The sequence below is a fragment of the Triticum dicoccoides genome, chromosome 3B, assembly GCF_002162155.2.
Source record: "Triticum dicoccoides isolate Atlit2015 ecotype Zavitan chromosome 3B, WEW_v2.0, whole genome shotgun sequence".
Taxonomy (NCBI): Eukaryota; Viridiplantae; Streptophyta; class Magnoliopsida; order Poales; family Poaceae; genus Triticum; species Triticum dicoccoides.
The window spans coordinates 459,023,024-459,046,890 of NC_041385.1; positions in this window are offsets into that span (position 1 = coordinate 459,023,024).

Below are 23,867 nucleotides of genomic sequence, written 5' to 3' on the forward strand. Positions count from 1 at the left end.
ATTTTCAGGTTGTGAAGCAAGTATATTTTATCTTGCTCCGTTATGGCTGAAAATATTCCCAAGCCTTCTCCTATCCATATAACCCACCTAACTAAGAGTTTGGCTAATTTTATTTAGCAAATATTTTCCTAGAATTTTCCCAAGTTTCTGGTCAAAGCTGATGCTTGTGAAGCAAGTACCAATTTGGCTGGCCCAATTGGTGTGATCTTTTTACAGCATCTAGTTATGACCAAATCATTAGGATTTTCCAAGTTATAGCTCAATCCAACCCCCCTAGTGATTGCTTCACCATCATTTGATGTCTGGACATATTTTAGCAGTTGTTAAGCAACTATGCTAAATAATTGTCCCAATGACCTCATAAACCCCAGGACCGTAGTCCTTTCAACCCTAAGACTCCCAGACATCAAAGTTACCATTTACCCTCTCTGGTTTTACCTCTAGGACATTGACAAGTGTAAACTTGTGGAGCTTGATTTACTCAGCTCACTTTGTCTCTGCCCGTTCCTTTACCATTGTAACTATCCATCTTCGAAGGACTACGCAGTAGACATGGTTTAACCTCATTAAAATCTCCAGAGCGCGCTATGCCAGTGGTGACCATGAGTGCAGCCAGCCAAAACGATGGTCTAGCCACTGTTGGCCTCGGCATCGTTGCTCCAGATGGTTTTGGCTCGACCCCGCATGTCCTTTAGCTCCGCATCATCGTCGTCGTTCGCCTGGACCCCGCGCCCCCTCCGTTTTCTTCTCCGATGAGTCGTGCCAAGGGTCGAGCAGTGCGTCCGTGGCCATCGTCGCTTTCCTCCCTGGTGTCCTCTTCCTCCTCTCGTCTGCGAGCGCCCCTGTCTCTGTGAGCCTCTGCAGCTCGGCTGCATCCCCCTCATCGCCTTCCCGCTGCCTCCCATGAGCCTTGGCCGCGACTGCCGACGCTGCGCCGTCGTCGACGCACGAACACGTCGCCCGCTGCATGCCACCTTGCCCCCTCTTTCCCGAGCTCTCCCCGCGGCTATTTAAGCACGCCTCGAGCTCTCTCGCAGTCCACCATCCCTTCCTGAGCCTCTCCCCGAGCCCAGAGCCCCTCCCCGACCTCCATTGCCGCCATGGCCGCCGCCTCGGTCCTCCTAAATTGAAGCGACCCGAGCCACCCCTCCTCTCCCTGACCGCACCCACGTCCTCCCCGTGCTCCGGTGATCCTCCCCAGCCCCTTACCTCATCATCGGAGTACCTAAAGCCGCCGGCCCCCAGATCCAGTGCCGCCGCGGTCACTCTCCTTTCCGGTGGCCATCTCCTCCCCGCGCCTCCCCGACAGACGCTCCTCCTCTGAATGGATGCGACGGGCCACGCCGAGCTCAACGGTGGCTGCGCCACTACCGGAGACGACCGGAGCCGGCCGGCACCCTCGCCTGAAGCTCGCCTCTGCCTCGACCAGTCATGCACCCGAGCGCAAAAGGAAGAAGAAGCCGGCCAGGTGGGCATTGACCTGGCCAGGCGGGCCCTGCGACCCCACCTGTCAGCGTCACTGGAGCCCGGCCCTGCCTCTGCCCTTTGACCCAGTCCAAGCCACGTCATCCAAGTGGAAGCGCCCGCCGTGAGCCATTTTCCTGATTCGAAGACGTATTTCAGAAAAGACGCGTTCGGTTTAAAATTGCTAGGGACTTGTTTGTAGAAGTATTTTTACAAATTAGTCCCTGAGTTTTAAACGTCCGTATCTTTTTACCTGTAGCTCCGTTTGAGGTAAATCCAACGCCCACGTCTTCGTCTCGGCGAGACCGTTCCGTTCCCATCATTTTCACTATGGTTTGACACTGTGAAAATGACCATTTTTGCCTTGTCCGTAAATAGCCCCCTCTAAGAGAGAACTGTTTGCGGCAAAGTTTTCCGCGGTCGTTTCTCACTTCTTCCCAGAGTATTTGTCGACTCCCAGGCAAGCCAACCTCTTATCATAAGCCCCGAACTTGCATATTGACTTTGCTTGCACCTTGTGTGTGTGTGTAGTTGCAGTTGTTTCTTATCATTTTCTTCTGCAGTTATTCTGTTATGCTTGCCATGCATGCTTGTGTGTTCATGATATCTTTTGCCAGACTAGTTAGAATGTTGTTATTAATGATGCCATGTCACTACTCTATTTTATTTTCATGTCATCGTTATAAAATGCTATGATGATGGTAATGCACCGTGGATATGTTAGTACTTGGTATTGTCATGTTCTTTATGCTGTAAGTGTTCACTTGAGAAGCTTGATGTTTTGTTAAAGCATTTGTATGATGTATGTTCATTGTTGCATTCATTTTAAAATGCTTGTATGATGATTGATGATGGAGAAGATAATAATATGACTTAATAACAAACCCCTCCGTCATCAATGGGATCGAGTCATAGTGCCGCCAAATAGAACTTTTTCTAGTGCAACCACATTTGCCGGTATGGGACGGCCCTAATGCGGTCTATTGTCGTGCCTCTCGCTGGTGCCTCTAACGAGAGAAGGTTATGGGCGCGTGCTACCCTGATCAGGTAGGTGGACATAAGCCTTGTGTGCCCAGTTTTGATTTGATTTTTGCGCGAGGGTCCCAGAGTGGATCGGGCCACGACGGTGGTCGTTGTGTCTGGAGGTAGACACGGGGCCACCCAGGACTAGCCCGATGGGGACTGAGTCAGAGTGGTTGGGAGAGTGTCATGGTAGTAGATCGTTTTTGTCGGAACGCCGTTGGTCCACCCGAATGGGAGTGCGAGGCCATGGTGAAAGGGCTAGTTATTGACTAGAGGGGGGTGAATAGGCGATTTTTATGAAAGTCTTCAAAACATGAGAGTTTCGAAGACAAACAGTAGAAACAACACTATTCGAGTGCAGCGGAAGGTAGACTACACTAGACAAGCCATAGTCAAGTATTCAATGAATTGAAAGCATGAAGACTATAAGCAACTAGGTAGTAAGGATCAGAAAGGAAGATAATGCGAAGCCAATCAGGATAAGTAGTCACGCAGTGAAGTCAAACAGACAATTGCAAGCAGGCAGTGACTTCACGAAGACAAATGGTAAATAAAGAGAAGTGAGAGATAGAACCAGTGACTTCGGAAGGACAGGGGTTTGTTCGACCAGTTCCAGTTGCTGTGACAACTGTACGTCTGGTTAGGGAGGCTGAGATTTAACTCAGAAGACTGTATCTTCACTTTATTCCCCTTGAGCTAAGGACTCTCAGTCCTTGCCCAATCACTCTGGTAAGTCTTTAAGGTAGACTCCCGAACCTTCACAGACTTCGTTCACCGGCAATCCACAATGACTCTTGGATGCTCAGAACGTGACACCTAACCGGCTGGAGGATTCACAGTCCTCAAGTGAAATAAGTCTTCAGGTCATGCAGACAGAAGGACTTAAGTGATGCCAAACACTCTTTCGGCTCTGGGTGGTTTGGGCTTTGTCCTTGCAAGGATTCTCTCTCTCAAAGGCTTCGGAGGTGGGTTGCTCTCAAACGACATAAGTCGTATCTAACTCTGAGTAGCCGCCAATTTATGGTGTAGGGGGTGGGCTATTTATAGCCATGGGCAACCCGACCTGATTTTTCTGAAATGACCCTGGGTTACTAAGGAACTGACACGTGTCGCAACAGTCAGATTTCAAACACACGCGACAGCTTGACTTGGGCTACAAGTAAAGCTGACTTATCCAACTCTCGATAAGATTTGCTCTCATTGTCTTCGCTCGAAGACATAGGATTTGGTTGAGCATCACTTTAGTCATTCTGACTTTGTTCACTTGGACCCCACTTAACAGTGCGGTGGTTCCTATGACTCAACAACGAAGAAAAGAAACAACAAAACAGCTAAGTCTTCGCGCTCCATAGTCTTCATACATGTCTTCTCATGTCATAGTCTTCAACGTGATTAGCTTCATAGACCACCATTGTCTTCAATGTCTTCACACATTTTTAGGGGTCATCTCCGGTAGGTAAACCGAATCAATGAGGGACTACTACATGTGTTATCCTGCAATTCTCACAAACACATTAGTCCCTCAACCAGGTTTGTCGTCAATACTCCAAAACCAACTAGGGGTGGCACTAGATGCACTTACGATCTCCCCCTTTTTGGTGATTGGTGACAAACTCGTTGAAGTTTTCAACTGGGATAAAAGTATGTGAAATTGTAAGGGATTAAGGCATTGTCTTCATATATGGCAAGAGGCTCCCCCTAAAGATGTGCATATAAATGTTTTGCATTGGAATGCAAATGCACATGGTAGGTTGTAATTGTGGAGATTCTTCTCACCATATGAAGAAAATACATCATGCATGAAAAGATATACAAGGATAATGACATGCATAATGAAAGATGGATGTCTGCGAAATGACTTCATGCGGGATTTATCATCGCATATGCGGAATTTATCGTCGCATCATAGAATAGCAGTAAAAAGTAGCAGACAACCATCGAGTTTAAGTGTTACAACTCAAAGAACCAAATGTATCAAAAACGAGAGTTGTAAGCACTAGGCAAAAGTATAGCAACCACCCATATGGACCCGCTTGAAGACTATCAACATATGCTTCTCCCCCTTTTGTCAGTAAGGACCAAAAAGGTTTGAAGACATAGTCGCTAGTCGTTCCCATGAGGAGTAGGTGAAGCAGCAGGGTCGTCGTTGAGGTTTGGTGGTGCAGAAGAACTTGGTGCAGTGTCGACACGCGTTCAGGTTGGAGGTGGTGAGGTAGCATCATCGGCTTCATCAATAACTCTGGCGTGAACAGTGGCTGCGGAGGAAGAGGACTCTGAGTCTTCAAGACATGGGGTTCGACGTAGAACAACATTCCTTGGAGGAGTGGAGTCGAACTTGAATCTCTCAGTGAAGCCATCATCTTGAAGATCAGCTTCAGCACTTAGTAATGTCAGACTCTTCCAGGACCTCAGACATGTTTCATGGGTGACAAAAGCATTCTTGGTAGCAAGATTGCGAATGCGATTTACATCCACCAAGAGGCTTTGCATTTGACGCTTGAGCCAGAAATGATGCTTGTCTTGTTTCTGATGCAATGCCACAAGAAGCTCTCGGTCGTTGAGCACACAAGATCGCTTACGTGTCCTTGGAGCAATGGTTGGGAAAAGCTCTGACGATCTACATTGTGAAGATATAGTGCTTCCTTGGCAGGCTCTGGGTAAATGGCTCCAATGGACATATCAACCTCTGGTAAGAATATGAGATGGTTGCGAGCAAAGGGCTGATAGTCAATGGCAGAGTGGAGCTTGATCAGATGCATAATCCAAGGAGCATAGAATTTCAGACCAAAAATGTCAGACCCAGATGCAGCAAACTGTCTTACGAAGAAGTCCTGAGCATTGAAGCTTTTGCCATTCAGAATGTAGAAGACCAATGTCTTCATTGCACCTTCAAGATTTGCTGAGGAGGAATGCCCTTTGATTGGACATAGAGTTCGCCTAATGATATGATAGATAGTGTGGGGCAGATACTCTAGGTCTTCAACATGGAATTCCTTGGGATACTCAGCATCCTGGGGCAGTGGCTTCATCATACTAAGCATCTGGCTCATGATGGGCTCTGGCTTCTGAAAAATGCTTTCCAATGCATCACGATGAAGCTGACAACCAGGTTTATATAGTTCGCCTGGAGTGGAGAGGCCGGAGCTTGATCAGTCTAGGGCTTCTTCTAGGCAGGGCAGACCAGCAATGGCTTCAGTGTCCAGACGCATATGAGGAAATATGCGCTCCTAATTGTATAGAATACAGGAGTAGTAGCTGCGCTGCTGATAGCTCCAGAACTGATCTGATGATATTCGTGGCTTGGAATATGGGTTCTTGCCAGAATCAAAGAAGGTGTTGTGTGCAATGAAGCCGTTGATATTGAGGGAGCCTGGTGCTGATGCAGTACCTGGGAACCTTGGCAGTCTTGGTTTTGGCTTCTGAACCTGAGGCCTATGCTCCACATGGTAGTCAAATTGTGGCCCAGGAGCAGGCGGAGGAACTAGAATTGGCCATCTCACAGGAACAAGTTCACCTTGATAAAATGCATGCTCAATAGTGTGTGGCCTTGGCGGCAGTACAAGAGCAAAGGCATTAGCAAAGGCATTGGGCTACACAGTGGTTGCTGGTGCAGCATTGGCTTCATTCACAGTGTTAGCTTGAGGCGCCACATTGGCTTCAGCCATGACAACGTCATTGGCTTCAGTGGCGTTGTTGGTGGCTGCCTCAGTATTCGCAACCTCCACTTGTGTAGCTGGAGGGTCGGGCACAGATACGTTCTCCTCGAGAAAAACTTCTTGGGTGGTAGGGGGAGTAGCAACATGCTCTTCTTCTTGTCTTTCTTCGGCTGATGCAGCCTGATTATCTTCAGAAGCATTTGCTTCAGACGAGGGAACCGTCATAGAAGGATTATCTTCAGGAAACACTTGACGTGCCACTGAGCTGGACTGGTGTGAATCCTCTTCTGTGATGGTTGTCATGGAGACAGAGGGCTTGAGACCTTTGCGAAGCCGTTGAAACACGGGCGACGCCTTTGACGAAGGGGTTGTCTCCATGCAATTATCATCATTCACCAACGGACTGGTGGCTTGAGCTGGTGAAGGACGGGGAGTACTTGGTGAATCTTAACTTGGAGTTTGTGGTTGGGGGCGATCTGCCCATGAGGCATCCTGTGTGATTGGCGTCAAAGGACGACCAATACTGATGGGTTCACTGTTTGTATGAACAGGTGATGATACTGTGGAGTTCTGAATCTGAGGAAGGACTACATCATCTTCTACATTGTCTTGGGGACCAATGTCTTCAGTCACGATGGGATCGACGACTGGAACTTCTTGAGTCTTAGGAGCCTCTGTGGAAGCAGGCTCATGTACAATCAACTGACGTTCTTGATTATTGGATGGAGGGGGAGCATAAGCAATGGGTTCAACAATAAGGGGCTCTTTGGGAGCAGCCCGATCTCTCTTCTTGGTCTTCCTCTTCTTGAGGGGTGGTGCATCATCAGTGTTGTTCTTGGTTTTTCTTTTTCTTGCTTCAGCTTCAGCTGCCTTGGTTTTCTTTTGTTCTGAAGCTGATGTGGCGACCTTAGGCTTCGAGCCTGTCATGCTGGCAGGGAAAACAATGCGAGGTTCTTCCCGCCGTGTAGCATCAGTTGGGGCCACAACAGACTTCTTCTTGGCAGCCATCTTGGGGTCAATGCCTGGACGCCCAAGAGCCTTGCGCTTTTCAGCTTCATTGTATGCTTGAACACACTTGGTAGCAAGATTCCTCATGCATTCTCTTGAGCCTTTGGCTTCTTCACGCTTTTTGCAAAAGGCTTCTTTGAGGTCATTCAGCATCACCTTGAATTTCTGGACATCAGCCACACTCAGCTTGGCCACATGCTTCTTGAACTGTTCCTTCTCAAAATCAATCTTGTGTTTCAGTTCAACAATTCACTGGGCCAGAGCCAGCTCAGGAGCAATTGTGCCTTGGAAGGCGACGCTGATGCCAATGGGGAGTTGAAGATCATCAAAGCTGAGATCTTGATTGTCGAACCATTCATCAATGAAATTGTGCAAGATATTCACATCAAAGAGGGGAAGATCATTGAAGATCTCCGCCTCTTGCTTGCTCTTGATCAGCTGCCCAAGAGCATCCTCACCAAATTCTTCATCTGAAGACAAATCAATGGCTTCAGATTCGTTCCTCAGAACGGCAGCTGGTGTCAGTGCTTGACTTGTCCTCTGAGCAGTTTTCTTCTGAGGCTTCTCGGTCCGTTTGGAGACACGAGATTGATCTTCAGAGGTGTTGCTTGGAGCATGAGGGGTAGTTGCCAATGGCTTCACTTGAGAAGACTTTGGTGCAGCAATGGGTTTGGAAGCCTTAGCTTTCTTCTGCTTCTTTGGCTTAGGGGGAGGAGCTGGTGCATCATCAGTATCTGCACCATCACCTGAATGATCCACATTTGCACCTTGTACATCGATGTGTGCGAGGAGGCCTTCAAAGTTGTAGAGGGGACCGATTCTGTTCTCATTGGCTTCATGGGTGCCATCTTCCCGTGGAGAGGACGGACTAGGGTTGAAGTCAAGTCTGAAAGCCTTTTTGTTCTTCACAGCTGAGTCTTTGGTGAACTGGTAATTGCGCTTGAAGAGATGGTCTTCGCGACACCACAGCAGAGACGAAGGGTCGGCATTCTCTGGCTCTGGTCCGCGAACCATGCAAGGATAGAAGCCTTGCTCAATGGCTTCAGCTTGGGTTCTGGGTTGAAGATTTTTATACAGAATATCTCCCCAGGGTCGCTTGATGGCATTCTTTCCAGCATATTCTTGAGTGACAAATCGGTACTTGAACCATTCCTCAGCCCAGTATCTTCGGATCCATTGGATGTGATTCTTGCGACCAGTATAGGTTTCCTCAGGGTCCGTTTTGTACAGCTCATGCAAATTTGGAGGCAAATCCTTGGAAGTGTTCCCACGATGCTTTCTGCCACCCTTTCTTGCTAGTTTCTCAGTAGCCATGAAGCTTAACCTGAAAGGCTTCAGAACTTGCAAAGGCTTCTTGTGGCTAGTCAGACAAGAACTTGCTTCAAGAGAATTTATATGATTCTGTAGGAACTCTGCAAATGAATGCAGACTATGAGAACCAAGGGATTCTCCCACGGACATGTACCTGTGACAGCATTAGAGATGCGAGGGAAGGGGAAGAGGTCATATGCATTCTGAGAGGATTTTGAAGATAAATCAGTTTGAAGACATTGACCTCATATCGCGAAGACATTCACTTATTTGATGAGAGTTGATTCCAGATTTGTACGAATCCAAGAATAAGTACAAGTGAGGAATCTAACTTGTGATGAAGCATAAGTGAACATACTAGGCACTTTATGAGATGCAGAGAGAAACAAATTCAACTTTGGAGATGTAGAAACTACTTTTGGTTAGTAAGGATGAATCTATCAGATCAAAAAGACAGTAAAAAGAGTTTTAGTTACCACAGGAAGAACTGCTAGATGGAGGGGAAGTTGAGGCCGAGCAGTTCAATCTCTCGTGCCCTAAATTGGCGACAAGAGACAGCTACAGCAGCGGCAGAGAAGATGAGGTCCGCGACCTGTGTGAGGAAGGCGTCGGAGAAGTCGCGGCAGCTAAGCGCTTCGTCGCCGGCGTCATCGAGTGCTAGCGGTGGCGCTAGGGTTTTTGGGAGGTGGCGAGGTGGAAGAAGAATTTTTGGCCGTGATGGGATGTGCATTTATAAGGAAAGGGACAACACAGCATAATTACGTAGGTGCCCCTGGCGATTCGCATTTGAATGACATGTGGCATGCATGCAACTCCTTGGTAGTTGTTCCATGTTCCCATGCACACCTGGATTGTCGGGGCGGTCATTCCGAATTCTTCGGATTTTCGGTAATAAAGATAGAGCATTTAAAAACAGACATAAATGTTTGTCAGATTGGCTTCAGCTGACAAGGTTCAGTGAAGACAATTGACAGTTTTCAATAGAATGCATATGATTTGGACAGATAGAGTTGAGGTAGAAGCACAGATAGGTTAGGGTCCGATCACATTCACTTAGATCAAAAGATTCAACACGAAGTCATAGCTATAAGTGAATGCTGTGGAGGACAGAACACGAGTAGTATACAACTAGTTTAAGTACAAATCAACTAGATCAAGATAAATCAGGAATGAAGACAAATCAGTTATGAAGACTGTGCAAACATAACGCCAAGAGAAACACTTCAAACAAAAGTTTGGTGGTGGCATCACCCACCGTATAGGAAGTATTAGACCCAGACACGGCGCACAATTATCGTGGCGCTCCGAAGTCAAATTCCGCATTAATGTATTCACACTTAGAGTGTATGTCTTCATTGATTGAAGATACACGTTACTTCATGTGTTGCACATCTAAGTCATCAATAATGCATAAGTGTTAGGATGTGTGTCCCATTCACAGGACATTTAAGGATTCCAGGATATTTAGCGCACACCGCAACTTGCAAAACCTTTTCTCATCCAAGGGCTTTGTGAAGATATCTGCCAATTGCTCTTCAGTGTTGATGTGAATGATATCAATTCCTTCCTTCATAACATGATCTCTGAGGAAGTGATGACGAATCTCAATGTGCTTTGTCTTCGAGTGCTGAACTGGATTGTTGGCATTCTTGATGGCACTCTCATTGTCGCAGTAGAGGGGCACATTCTTCAGGTGTATACCATAGTCCTTGAGAGTTTGCTTCATCCAGAGAAGCTGAGCACAGCAAGATCCAGCAGCAATGTATTCGGATTCAGCAGTGGAGAGAGATACATAGTTCTTCTTCTTAGAAGACCAACAGAAAAGTGATCGTCCCAAAAAGTGACATGTGCCTGATGTGGACTTGCGATCAACCTTGTCACCAGCATAATCAACATCTGAGAATCCAACTAGATCAAACTCTGAGCCCTTTGGATACCATAATCCTAGTGTTGGGGTGTAAGCCAAATATCGAAGAATTCGCTTCACAGCTAAGTGATGCGATTCCTTTGGTGCCGCTTGGAATCGGGCACACATGCAAACACTAAGCATTATATCCGGCCTAGATGCACATAAATAAAGCAAAGAACCAATCATGGAGCGGTATACCTTTTGGTCGAATTCTTTACCATTGTCGTCGGGACCCAGATGACTTTTGGTTGGCATTGGCGTCGTGTATCCTTTGCAGTCTTGCATTCCAAACTTCTTCAGGCAATCTTTGAGATATTTTTCTGGAGAGATGAAGATGCCGTTGCGTTGCTGACGGATTTGGAGATCCAGAAAGAACTTCAGTTCACCCATCATGGACATCTGATATTGCTCTTGCATCATGTGACCAAACTCATCACTGTATTTCTTGCTGGTGCAGCCGAAGATAATGTCATCCACATAGATTTGGCATACAAACAGTTGACCATCATATGTCTTCGTGAAGAGAGTAGGATCTAGTGAACCAGGTTTGAAGCCTTTGCTCTTTAGGAAGTCTTTGAGCGTATCATACCAAGCACGAGGGGCTTGTTTGAGGCCATACAGTGCCTTGTTGAGCTTGTACACCATATCAGGATGTTTTGGATCTTCAAAGCCAGGAGGTTGTGCAACATATACTTCTTCTTCTATCTGTCCATTGAGAAAAGCACTCTTCACATCCATTTGATACAGGAGAATGTTGTGATGATTTGCACAGGCAAGCAGTATGTGAATGGCTTCAAGCCTTGCCACATGAGCAAAAGTTTCATCAAAGTCAATCCTTTCCACTTGGGTGTAGCCTTGAGCAACTAGACGAGCTTTGGTTCTGACCACTTGACCATGTTCATCTTGCTTGTTGCGATAGATCCATTTGGTGCCAATGATATTGTGCTTCCGAGGATCAGGATGCTTGACCAGTTCCCACACATTGTTCAATTCAAGCCGTTGAAGCTCTTCTTGCATTACTTGAATCCATTCAGGTTCCATGAAGGCTTCAATGACTTTCTTGGGTTCTGAGATTAAGACGAATGCCAAGTGTCCATAGAAATTGGTGAGTTGTGTTGCTCTTTGTGTGGCTCTTGAACGAGTGAGTGGACCAGGTGCATTGAGGCTATCGATCATCTTCTCAATCTGTACTTCATTTGCAACACGAGGATGAGCAGGATGAAGGTTTTGTTCATTCTGATCAATGTCATCATTTGGAGGATTATCTTCAGGTTGAGCATTGTCTTTAGGTTCAGTGGAAGTAGAAACGATCAGTTCTTCTTCAGTCTGATTTTCAGAGGGTATGATTTCGCCAGTTCCCATTTTCTTGATTGACTTGCTAGGGGATAACTCATCTAGCACATTTGGCAGCTGCTCTCTTTGCGAGCCGTTAGTCTCATCGAACCGCACATCCACAGTTTCAACCACTTTATGGTGAAAGAGGTTGAAGACTCTTTAGGAGTGCGAATCCTTTCCGTAACCAAGCATAAAACCTTCATGTGCTTTCGGTGCAAATTTGGAAGTGTGATGTGGATCCTTGATCCAACACTTAGCACCAAATACTCTGAGGCAACTTATGTTTGGCTTCTTACTAGTTAGGAGCTCATAGGAGGTTTTCTTCAGAAGCTTGTGAAGATAAACACGGTTGATGACGTGGCATGCAGTGTCAATGGCTTCAGGCCAGAACTTTCGTGGAGTCTTGTACTCATCAAGCATCGTTCGTGCCATCTCAATAAGAGTTCTGTTCTTGCGCTCCATGATGCCATTCTGCTGAGGTGTGTAAGGAGCAGAGAACTCATGAGTGATACCCATGGTATCCAGGTAGAGGTCGAGGCCGGTGTTCTTGAACTCAGTGCCGTTGTCGCTTCTGATGTGCTTGATCTTGACACCGTAGTTCATCATGGCATGGTTGGCAAAGCATCTGAAGACATCTTGCACTTCAGTCTTGTAGAGGATTATATGCACCCAAGTGTATCGAGAGTAATCATCAACAATGACGAAGCCATAGAGGCAAGCAGTAGCATTAAGAGTGGAATAGTGAGTAGGGCCAAATAAGTCCATGTGCAGCAACTCAAAGGGTTGAGATGTGGTCATGATTTTCTTCGAGGGATGCTTGGCTCTTGTCATCTTTCCGGCTTCGCAGGCGCCACACAAATGATCCTTCTTGAACTTGACGCCTTCGATGCCCACAACATGCCCACAAATGATTCTTCTTCGCGAGAGTGTGCAAGTTCCTCATGCCAGCATGCCCTAACCTTCGATGCCAAAGCCAGCATTCTGAAGCTTTTGCTAGAAGACATACGGCCATCTGTGGACCTGCTGAGAAATCTACCATATACAGACCATCTTTTCGATATCCTTCAAAGAGTAGAGACTTGTCAGATTCCATTAGTACAAGGCAGCGATATTTTCCAAATAGCACAATCATGTTTACGTCACAAAGCATTGAGACAGAGATTAAGTTGAAATCAAGGGATTCAACAAGCATCACTTTATCCATGTGCTGATCCCTTGATATTGCAACTCTACCTAGACCCAATACCTTGCTTTTACCAGTGTCAGCAAATGTGATGTGGCTCTTGTCTGATGGATGCAGCGTTGAATCCATCAGACGACTTTGATCGCCAGTCATGTGATTAGTGCATCCACTGTCCATAATCCATTCTGAAGCACGAGGTGTTGTAGCCTGCAGTGCAGTTTGGGGGATAGGCTTCACCAAGCGAGTTGTGAAGCAGAAACATTTGATGAACAAGTGGAACATGGAAATTCAAGTCTTGGTTAGGATAGACAGGATGAGTATCAAGAAAATCTAGAGTGAAATACATAGTAAGACCATTTGGGCATTTTGTTTTGTGCCCAACAAGATTTTTAAGGTCATCAGCATTAGCTTTGGGTGCCTTTGATTTCCGGCTAGAGACCTTTCCCTGCAAAAGAGAGTTAAGTTTTCTTAACCACCCACATCTTCAGGGGTGGCTTAGAAGCAATGAGTCTAAGTGCAGCGTCTGAGAATTTTGGCTTCGGAGCCCTAGTAAATAGCCTTGCAGGGGGTGAATAATACTCATGTGAATAAGCAGAAAAGTTCTTGGTTCTATGAACATAGCGGTTTAATGAAACATGCTCATATTCATGGGTCTGAGTATGATTTTCCTGCAAAACATTGACGTTAGGGTGACTCAGGTGAGTCCTTGGTCTGTATGAAGCTTTTGGAACATATGACGCCTTTGGTAGGGGGTTTGTCTTCTTCACAAGTGGTATCATGATGACATTCACAGGAAGATTCTCAAGGCAACTCTTGGGTACCCATATCTTCTTCATAGGTGACCCATTCCTGCAGTTAGTACCAATATACCTTGCAAACAATTCACCATTCTGATTCTTAAACAATTTATAGTTTGCATCAAAGGATTCATCAATGACAATTGGGTTAGCACAAGTGAAGCCAGGTAAGGTGGATGGATCTACTGGAGGTTCCTTTGCAGCAACCCATGTGGTTTTGGGGTACTGCTCAGGTTTCCAGTATGACCCATCAACATTCATTTTTCTCTCGAACCCTACACCCTCTTTTCTAGGGTTTCGGTTCAGAATCTGCTTTTTGAGGACATCACATAATGCCTGATGCCCTTTGAGGCTTTTGTACATCCCTGTCTCAAGCAATATTTTCAACCTGGCATTCTCATCAGCAATAATAACGGTATCCTCAACAGAGGCGTTAGTTACCACATCAGCAGTTGAAGATATTGCAACAGGAGTAGCAGTGGAACATTTAGCAACAGAGGCAGCATTACGCTCAATGCATTTTAGACTTGGTGGTTCAAATCCTTCCTGAGCAGGACTGGTCTGTTGAGCGTGAAGTGACTCGTTCTCTTTTTGATGATCTTCATGATCCGATCTCAATTTCTCAAGTTCCTGCTTCCTTTGAAGATAATCATAGGAGAGCTTTTCATGAGATGTTGAGAGCGTTTCATGACGACCTTCAAGTTCCTGGTACTTAATATGAAGATTTTTTATGTCTTCAATTAAGGACTGAGTCTTAGTCATTTCCGCGTCCAACAGGTCATCGCTTTTGTCTAACAGTTTTTGAATATGTTCCATGGCATTCTGTTGTTCAGTTGCAATTTGAGCAAGTTTTTTGTAGCTAGGTTTGGATTCACCATCAGAGTCATCTTCACTTGATGTTTGAAAGTAAGCATCCCGAGAGTTTACCTTGGCACCACGTGCCATGAAGCAGTAGGTGGGAGTCGAGTCGTTCTCGTCATTAGTGTTGGTGACAGAGTCATTGTCTTCAGTGTTGAAGATGGACTTGGCGACGTAGGCTGTAGCTAGAGCCAGACTTGCGACACTAGAGTCAGACTCCTCCTCAGACTCCACCACTACCTCCTCAAAAGCAGACTCCTCCTCTAAATCCATTTCCTTGCCAACAAAAGCACGTGCCTTGCCTGATGAGCTCTTCTTGTGTGATGAAGACTTAGAGGAAGATTTGGAAGAAGACTTTGAGGATTTCTTCTTCTTCTTGTCATCAGAATCATATTCCTTGCTCTTCTTTTTCTTCTTCTCATTGTCCCACTGTGGACATTCAGAGATGTAGTGGCCAGGTTTCTTGCACTTGTGACAGGTTCTTTTCTTGTTGTCATAGGTGGAAGCTTCATCGTCCCTTGAGTTGGATCGTGAAGACTTTCTAAAGCTTTTCTTCTTAGTGAATCTCTGAAACTTCTTCACAAGCATAGCAAGCTACTTTCCAATGTCTTCAGGATCATCAGAATTGCAGTCAGATTCTTCCCCAAATGAGGAAGCGGCAGCTTTTGCCTTCAAGGCGCGAGTTCAGCCATAGTTGGGGCCATAGATATATCGTTTCTCAGATAGCTGGTACTCATGTGTGTTGAGCCTCTCGAGTATGTCAGACGGATCGAGTGTCTTGAAATCAGGGCGTTCCTGTATCATCAGGGCTGAGGTGTCAAATCAGCTGTCAAGTGATCTCGGCAGTGTCTTCACAATTTCATGCTTCATAATGTCAGTTGCACCGAGTGCACGGAGCTCATTGGTGATATCAGTGAGGTGATCAAACGTGAGCTGGACGTTCTCATTGTCGTGCCTTTTGAAGCGGTTGAAGAGGTTGCGAAGAGTACTGATTCGTTGATCACGCTGTGTTGAGACGCCTTCATTGACCTTGGAGAGCCAGTCCCAGACTAGCTTCGACGTTCCAGAGAGCTCACACGGCCATACTGCCCTTTGGTCAGATGACCAGAGATGATGTTCTTGGCGGTAGAGTCCAGTTGAATGAACTTCTTCACATCAGCGGGAGTGACACATTCACCAGTCTTGGGAACGCCATTCTTGACGACATACCACAGATCGACATCAATGGCTTCAAGATGCATGCGCATCCTATTCTTCCAGTAGAGATATTCAGTGCCATCAAAGATGGGGCACGCAGCGGAGACCTTGATTATCCCTGTAGTCGACATATCTAAAACTCGAGGTGATTAAACCGAATCACACAGAACAAGGGAGTACCTTGCTCTGATACCAATTGAAAGGGCTAGTTATCGACTAGAGGGGGGGTGAATAGGAGATTTTTATGAAAGTCTTCAAAACATGAGAGTTTCAAAGACAAATAGTAGAAACAACACTATTCGAGTGCAGCGGAAGGTAGACTACACTAGACAAGCCATAGTCAAGTATTCAATGAAGTGAAAGCACGAAGACTATAAGCAGGTAGGTAGTAAGGATCAGAAAGGAAGATAGTGCAAAGCCAATCATGATAAGTAGTCACGCAGTGAAGTCAAACAGACAATTGCAAGCAGGCAATGACTTCACGAAGACAAATGGTAAATAAAGAGAAGTGAGAGACAGAACCAGTGACTTTAGAAGGACAGGGGTTTGTTCGACCAGTTCCAGTTGCTGTGACAACTATACGTTTGGTTAGGGAGGCTGAGATTTAACTCAGAAGACTGTGTCTTCACCTTATTCCCCTTGAGCTAAGGACTCTCAGTCCCCGCTGTTGGGGAACGTAGTAATTTCAAAAAAAATCCTACAGACACGCAAGATCATGGTGATGGCATAGCAACAAGAGGGGAGAGTATTGTCTACGTACCCTCGTAGACCGTCAAGTGGGAGCGTTATGACAACACGGTTGATGTAGTCGTACGTCTTCACGATTCGACCGATCCAAGAACCGAACGTACGGCACCTCCGTGTTCAGCACATGTCCAGCTCGATGACGTCCCCCGGGCTCCAATCCAGCGAAGCATCGGGGATGAGTTCCATCAGCACGATGACGTGGTGACGATGATGATGTTCTACCGGCGCAGGGCTTCGCCTAAACTCCGCGACGATATGATCGAGGTGGATTGTGGTGGTGGGGGGCACCACACACGGCTAAGGAATCATTCGTAGATCAACTTGTGTGTCTATGGGGTGCCCCCCTCCCCCGTATATAAAGGGGGAGAGGAGGAGGGGGCCGGCCAAGGGGGGAGGCGCGCCCTAGGGGGGGCAATCTTACTCCAAGTAGGTTTGGCCCCCCTTTCCTATTAGGAGTAGGAGAGGGAAGGAAGAGAGGGGAGGGAAAAAGGAAAGGGGGGGCCGGCCCCCCTCCCAATTCGGATTGGGCTTGGGGGGGCCCTCCTTTGCTCCTTCTCCCTCCTTTCCACTAAGGCCCAATAAGGCCCATATACTTACCGGGGGGTTTCGGTAACCTCCCGGAACTCCGGTATAGTCCCAATCTCATCCGGAACCTTTTCGGTGTCCAAATATATCCGTCCAATATATCAATCTTTATGTGTCGACCATTTCGAGACTCCTCGTCATGTCCGTGATCACATCCGGGACTCCGAACAAACTTCGGTACATCAAAACTTATAAACTCATAATAAAACTATCATTGTAACGTTAAGCATGCGGACCCTACGGGTTCGAGAACTATGTAGACATGACATAGAACTATTCTCGGTCAATAACCAATAGTGGAACCTGGATGTTCATATTGGTTCCTACATATTCTACGAAGATCTTTATCGGTCAAACCGCATAACAACATACGTTGTTCCCTTTGTCATCGGTATGTTACTTGCCCGAGATTCGATCGTCGGTATCCAATACCTAGTTCAATCTCGTTACCGGAAAGTCTCTTTACTTGTTCCGTAATACATCATTTCATAACTAACTCATTAGTTACAATGCTTGCAAGGCTTAGCTGATGAGTATTACCGAGAAGGCCCAGAGATACCTCTCCGACAATCGGAGTGACAAAACCTAATCTCGAATTATGCCAACTCAACATGTACCTTTGGAGACACCTGTAGAGCACCTTTATAATCACCCAGTTACGTTGTGACGTTTGGTAGCACACAAAGTGTTCCTCCGGTAAACGGGAGTTGCACAATCTCATAGTTGCAGGAACTTTGTATAAGTCATGAAGAAAGCAATAGCAACATACTAAACGATCAAGTGCTAAGCAAACGGAATGGGTCAAGTCAATCACATCATTCTCCTAATGATGTGATCCCATTAATCAAATGAAAACACATGCCTATGGTTAGGAAACATAACCATCTTTGATCAATGAGCTAGTCAAGTAGAGGCATACTAGTGACACTATGTTTGTCTATGTATTCACACATGTATCATGTTTCCGGTTAATACAATTCTAGCATGAATAATAAAATTTTATCATGATATGAGGAAATAAATAGTAACTTTATTATTGCCTCTAGGGCATATTTCCTTCAGTCTCCCACTTGCACTAGAGTCAATAATCTAGATTACATAGTAATGATTCTAACACCCATGGAGTCTTGGTGCTGATCATGTTTTGCTCGTGAGAGAGGCTTAGTCAACGGGTCTGCAACATTCAGATCCATATGTATCTTGCAAATCTCTATGTCTCCCACTTGGACTTGGTCACGAATGGAATTGAAGCGTCTCTTGATGTGCTTGGTCCTCTTGTGAAATCTGGATTCCTTTGCCAAGGCAATTGCACCAGTATTGTCACAAAAGATCTTCATTGGTCCCGATGCACTAGGTACAACACCTAGATCGGAAATGAACTCCTTCATCCAGACTCCTCCATTTGCTACTTCCGAAGCAGCTATGTACTCCGCTTCATATGTAGATCCCGCCACGACGCTTTGTTTAGAATTGCACCAACTTACAGCTCCATCGTGTAATAAAAATACGTATCCGGTTTGCGATTTAGAATCGTCCGGATCAGTGTCAAAGCTTGCATCAACGTAACCATTTACGATGAGCTCTTTGTCACCTCCATATACGAGAAACATATCCTTAGTCCTTTTCAAGTACTTCAGGATGTTCTTGACCGTTGTCCAATGATCCACTCCTGGATTACTTTGGTACCACCCTGCCAAACTAATAGCAAGGCACACATCAGGTCTGGTACACAGCATTGCATACATGATAGAGCCTATGGCTGAAGCATAGGGAACTCCTTTCATTTTCTCTCTATCTTCTGCAGTGGTCGGGCATTGAGTCTGACTCAACTTTATACCTTGTAATACAGGCAAGAACCCTTTCTTCGCCTGATCCATATTGAACCTTTTCAACACTTTATCAAGGTATGTGCTTTGTGAATGTCCAATCAAGCGTCTTGATCTATCTCTATAGATCTTAATGCCCAATATGTAAGCAGCTTCACCGAGGTCTTTCATTGAAAAACTTTTATTCAAGTATCCTTTTATGCTATCCAGGAATTCTATATCATTTCCAATCAACAATATGTCATCCACATATAATATTAGAAATGCTACAGAGCTCCCACTCACTTTCTTGTAAATACAGGCTTCTCCAAAAGTCTGTATAAAACCATATGCTTTGATCACACTATCAAAGCGTTTATTCCAACTCCGAGAGGCTTGCACCAGACCATAGATTGATCGCTGGAGCTTGCACACTTTGTTAGCTCCCTTAGGATCGACAAAACCTTCCGGTTGCATCATATACAACTCTTCTTCCAGAAATCCATTCAGGGATGCAGTTTTGACATCCATCTGCCAAATTTCATAATCATAAAATGCGGCAATCGCTAACATAATTCGGACAGACTTAAGCATCGCTACAGGTGAGAAAGTCTCATCGTAGTCAACCCCTTGAACTTGTCGAAAACCTTTCGCAGCAAGTCGAGCTTTATAGACAGTTACATGACCGTCAGCGTCAGTCTTCTTCTTAAAGATCCATTTATTCTCAATGGCTTGCCGATCATCAGGCAAGTCAACCAAAGTCCATACATGGTCTCATACATGGATCCCATCTCAGATTTCATGGCCTCTAGCCATTTTGCAGAATCTGGGCTCATCATCGCTTCCTCATAGTTCGTAGGTTCATCATGGTCAAGTATCATGACTTCCAAAATAGGATTACCGTACCACTCTGGTGCGGATCTTACTCTGGTAGACCTACGAGGTTCAGTAGACACTTGATCTGAAGTTTCATGATCAATATCATTAGCTTCCTCACTAATTGGTGCATTTGTCACAGGAACTGATTTCTGTGATGAACTACTTTGCAATAAGGGAGCAGGTACAGTTACCTCATCAAGTTCTACTTTCCTCCCACTCACTTCTTTCGAGAGAAACTCCTTCTCTAGAAGGGATCCATTCTTAGCAGCGAATGTCTTGCCTTCGGATCTGTGATAGAAGGTGTACCCAACAGTCTCTTTTGGGTATCCTATGAAGACACATTTCTCCGATTTGGGTTCGAGCTTATCTGGTTGAAGTTTCTTCACATAAGCATCGCAGCCCCAAACTTTAAGAAACGACAACTTCGGTTTCTTGCCAAACCACAGTTCATAAGGCGTCGTCAAAACGGATTTTGATGGTGCCCTATTTAATGTGAATGCAGCCATCTCTAAAGCATAACCCCAAAACGATAGCGGTAAATCAGTAAGAGACATCATAGATCGCACCATATCTAGTAAAGTACGATTACGACGTTCGGACACACCATTTCTTTGTGGTGTTCTAGGTGGCGTGAATTGCGAAACTATTCTGCATTGTTTCAAATGTAAACCAAACTCGTAACTCAAATATTCTCCTCCACGATCAGATCGTAGAAACTTTATTTTCTTGTTACGATGATTTTCCACTTCACTCTGAAATTCTTTGAACTTTTCAAATGTTTCAGACTTGTGTTTCATTAAGTAGATATACCCATATCTGCTCAAATCATCTGTGAAGGTGAGAAAATAACGATATCCGCCACGAGCTTCATCATTCATCGGACCACATACATCTGTATGTATGATTTCCAATAAATCTGTTGCTCTCTCCATAGTACCGGAGAACGGTGTTTTAGTCATCTTGCCCATGAGGCACGGTTCGCAAGTACCAAGTGACGCATAATCAAGTGATTCCAAAAGTCCATCAGTATGGAGTTTCTTCATGCGCTTTACACCGATATGACCTAAACGGCAGTGCCACAAATAAGTTGCACTATCATTATCAACTCTGCATCTTTTGGCTTCAACATTATGAATATGTGTATCACTACTATCGAGATTTAATAAAAATAGACCACTCTTCAAGGGTGCATGACCATAAAAGATATTACTCATATAAATAGAACAACCATTATTCTCTGATTTAAATGAATAACCGTCTCGCATCAAACAAGATCCAGATATAATGTTCATGCTCAACGCTGGCACCAAATAACAATTATTCAGGTCTAAAACTAATCCCGAAGGTAGATGTAGAGGTAGCGTGCCGACCGCGATCACATCGACTTTGGAACCGTTTCCCACGCGCATCGTCACCTCGTCCTTGGCCAGTGTTCGCTTATTCCGTAGTCCCTGTTTCGAGTTGCAAATATTAGCAACAGAACCAGTATCAAATACCCAGGTGCTACTACGAGCTCTAGTTAGGTACACATCAATAACATGTATATCACATATACCTTTGTTCACTTTGCCATCCTTCTTATCCGCCAAATACTTGGGGCAGTTCCGCTTCCAGTGACCAGTTTGCTTGCAGTAGAAGCACTCAGTTTCAGGCTTAGGTCCAGACTTGGGTTTCTTCTCTTGAGCAGCAACTTGCTTGTTGTTCTTCTTGAAGTTCCCCTTCTTCTTCCCTTTGCCCTTTTTCTTGAAACTAGTGGTCTTGTTGACCATCAACACTTGATGCTCCTTGATTTCTACCTCCGCAGCTTTTAGCATTGCGAAGAGCTCGGGAATTGTCTTGTTCATCCCTTGCATATTATAGTTCATCACGAAGCTCTTGTAGTTTGGTGGCAGTGATTGGAGAATTCTGTCAATGACGCTATCATCCGGAAGATTAACTCCCAGTTGAATCAAGTGATTATTATACCCAGACATTTTGAGTATATGCTCACTGACAGAACTATTCTCCTCCATCTTGCAGCTATAGAACTTATTGGAGACTTCATATCTCTCAATCCGGGCATTTGCTTGAAATATTAACTTCAACTCCTGGAACATCTCATATGCTCCATGACGTTCAAAACATTGTTGATGACCCGGTTCTAAGCCGTAAAGCATGGCACACTGAACTATAGAGTAGTCATCAGCTTTGCTCTGCCAGACGTTCACAACATCTGGTGTTGCTCCTGCAGCAGGCCTGGCACCCAGCGGTGCTTCCAGGACGTTATTCTTCTGTGCAGCAATGAGGATAATCCTCAAGTTACGGACCCAGTCCGTGTAATTTCTACCATCATCTTTCAACTTTGCTTTCTCAAGGAACGCATTAAAATTCAACGGAACAACAGCACGAGCCATCTATCTACAACAAACATAGACAAGCAAAATACTATCAGGTACTAAGTTCATGATAAATCTAAGTTCAATTAATCATATTACTTAAGAACTCCCACTTAGACAAACATCTCTCTAGTCATCTAAGTGATCACGTGACCCAAATCAACTAAACCATAACCGATCATCACGTGAGATGGAGTAGTTTTCAATGGTGAACATCTTTATGTTGATCATATCTACTATATGATTCACGCTCGACCTTTCATTCTCCGTATTCCGAGGCCATATCTCGATATGCTAGGCTCGTCAAGTTTAACCTGAGTATTCTGCGTGTGCAAAACTGGCTTGCACCCGTTGTAGATGGACGTAGAGCTTATCACACCCGATCATCACATGGTGTCTGGGCACGACGAACTTTGGCAACGGTGCATACTCAGGGAGAACACTTCTTGTTAATTTTTAGTGAGAGATCATCTTAAAATGCTTCCGTCAATCAAAGCAAGATAAGATGCATAAAGGATAAACATCACATGCAATCAATATAAGTGATATGATATGGCCATCATCATCTTGTTCTTGTGATCTCCATCTCCGAAGCACCGTCGTGATCACCATCGTCACCGGCGCGACACCTTGATCTCCATCGTAACATCGTTGTCGTTTACGCCATCTGTTGCTTCTACGACTATCGCTACCGCTTAGTGATAAAGTAAAGCAATTACAGGGCGTTTGCATTTCATACAATAAAGCGACAACCATATGGCTCCTGGCAGTTGCCGATAACTTCTGTTACAAAACATGATCATCTCATACAATAAAATATAGCATCACGTCTTGGCCATATCACATCACAACATGCCCTGCAAAAACAAGTTAGACGTCCTCTACTTTGTTGTTGCAAGTTTTACGTGGCTGCTACGGGCTTAGCAAGAACCGTTCTTACCTACGCATCAAAACCACAACGATAGTTCGTCAAGTTAGTGCTGTTTTAACGTTCGCAAGGACCGGGCGTAGCCACACTCGGTTCAACTAAAGTTGGAGAAACTGACACCCGCTAGTCACCTGTGTGCAAAGCACAGCGGTAAAACCAGTCTCGCGTAAGCGTACGCGTAATGTCGGTCCGGGCCGCTTCATCCAACAATACCGCCGAACCAAAGTATGACATGCTGGTAAGCAGTATGACTTGTATCGCCCACAACTCACTTGTGTTCTACTCGTGCATATAACATCAACGCATACAACCTAGGCTCGGATGCCACTGTTGGGGAACGTAGTAATTTCAAAAAAATTCCTACGCACACGCAAGATCATGGTGATGGCATAGCAACGAGAGGGGAGAGTATTGTCTACGTACCCTCGTAGACCGTCAAGCGGAAGCATTATGACAACACGGTTGATGTAGTCATACGTGTTCACGATTCGACCAATCCAAGCACCAAACGTACGGCACCTCCGTGTTCAGCACACGTCCAGCTCGATGACGTCCCCCGGGCTCCAATACAGCGAAGCGTCGGGGATGAGTTCCGTCAGCACGACGGTGTGGTGATGATGATGATGTTCTACCGGCGCAGGGCTTCGCCTAAACTCCGCGACGATATGACCGAGATGGATTATGGTGGAGGGGGGCACCGCACACGGCTAAGGAACAATCCGTAGATCAACTTGTGTGTCTATGGGGTGCCCCCTCCCCCGTATACAAAGGGGGAGATGAGGAGGGGGCCGGCCAAGGGGGGAGGCG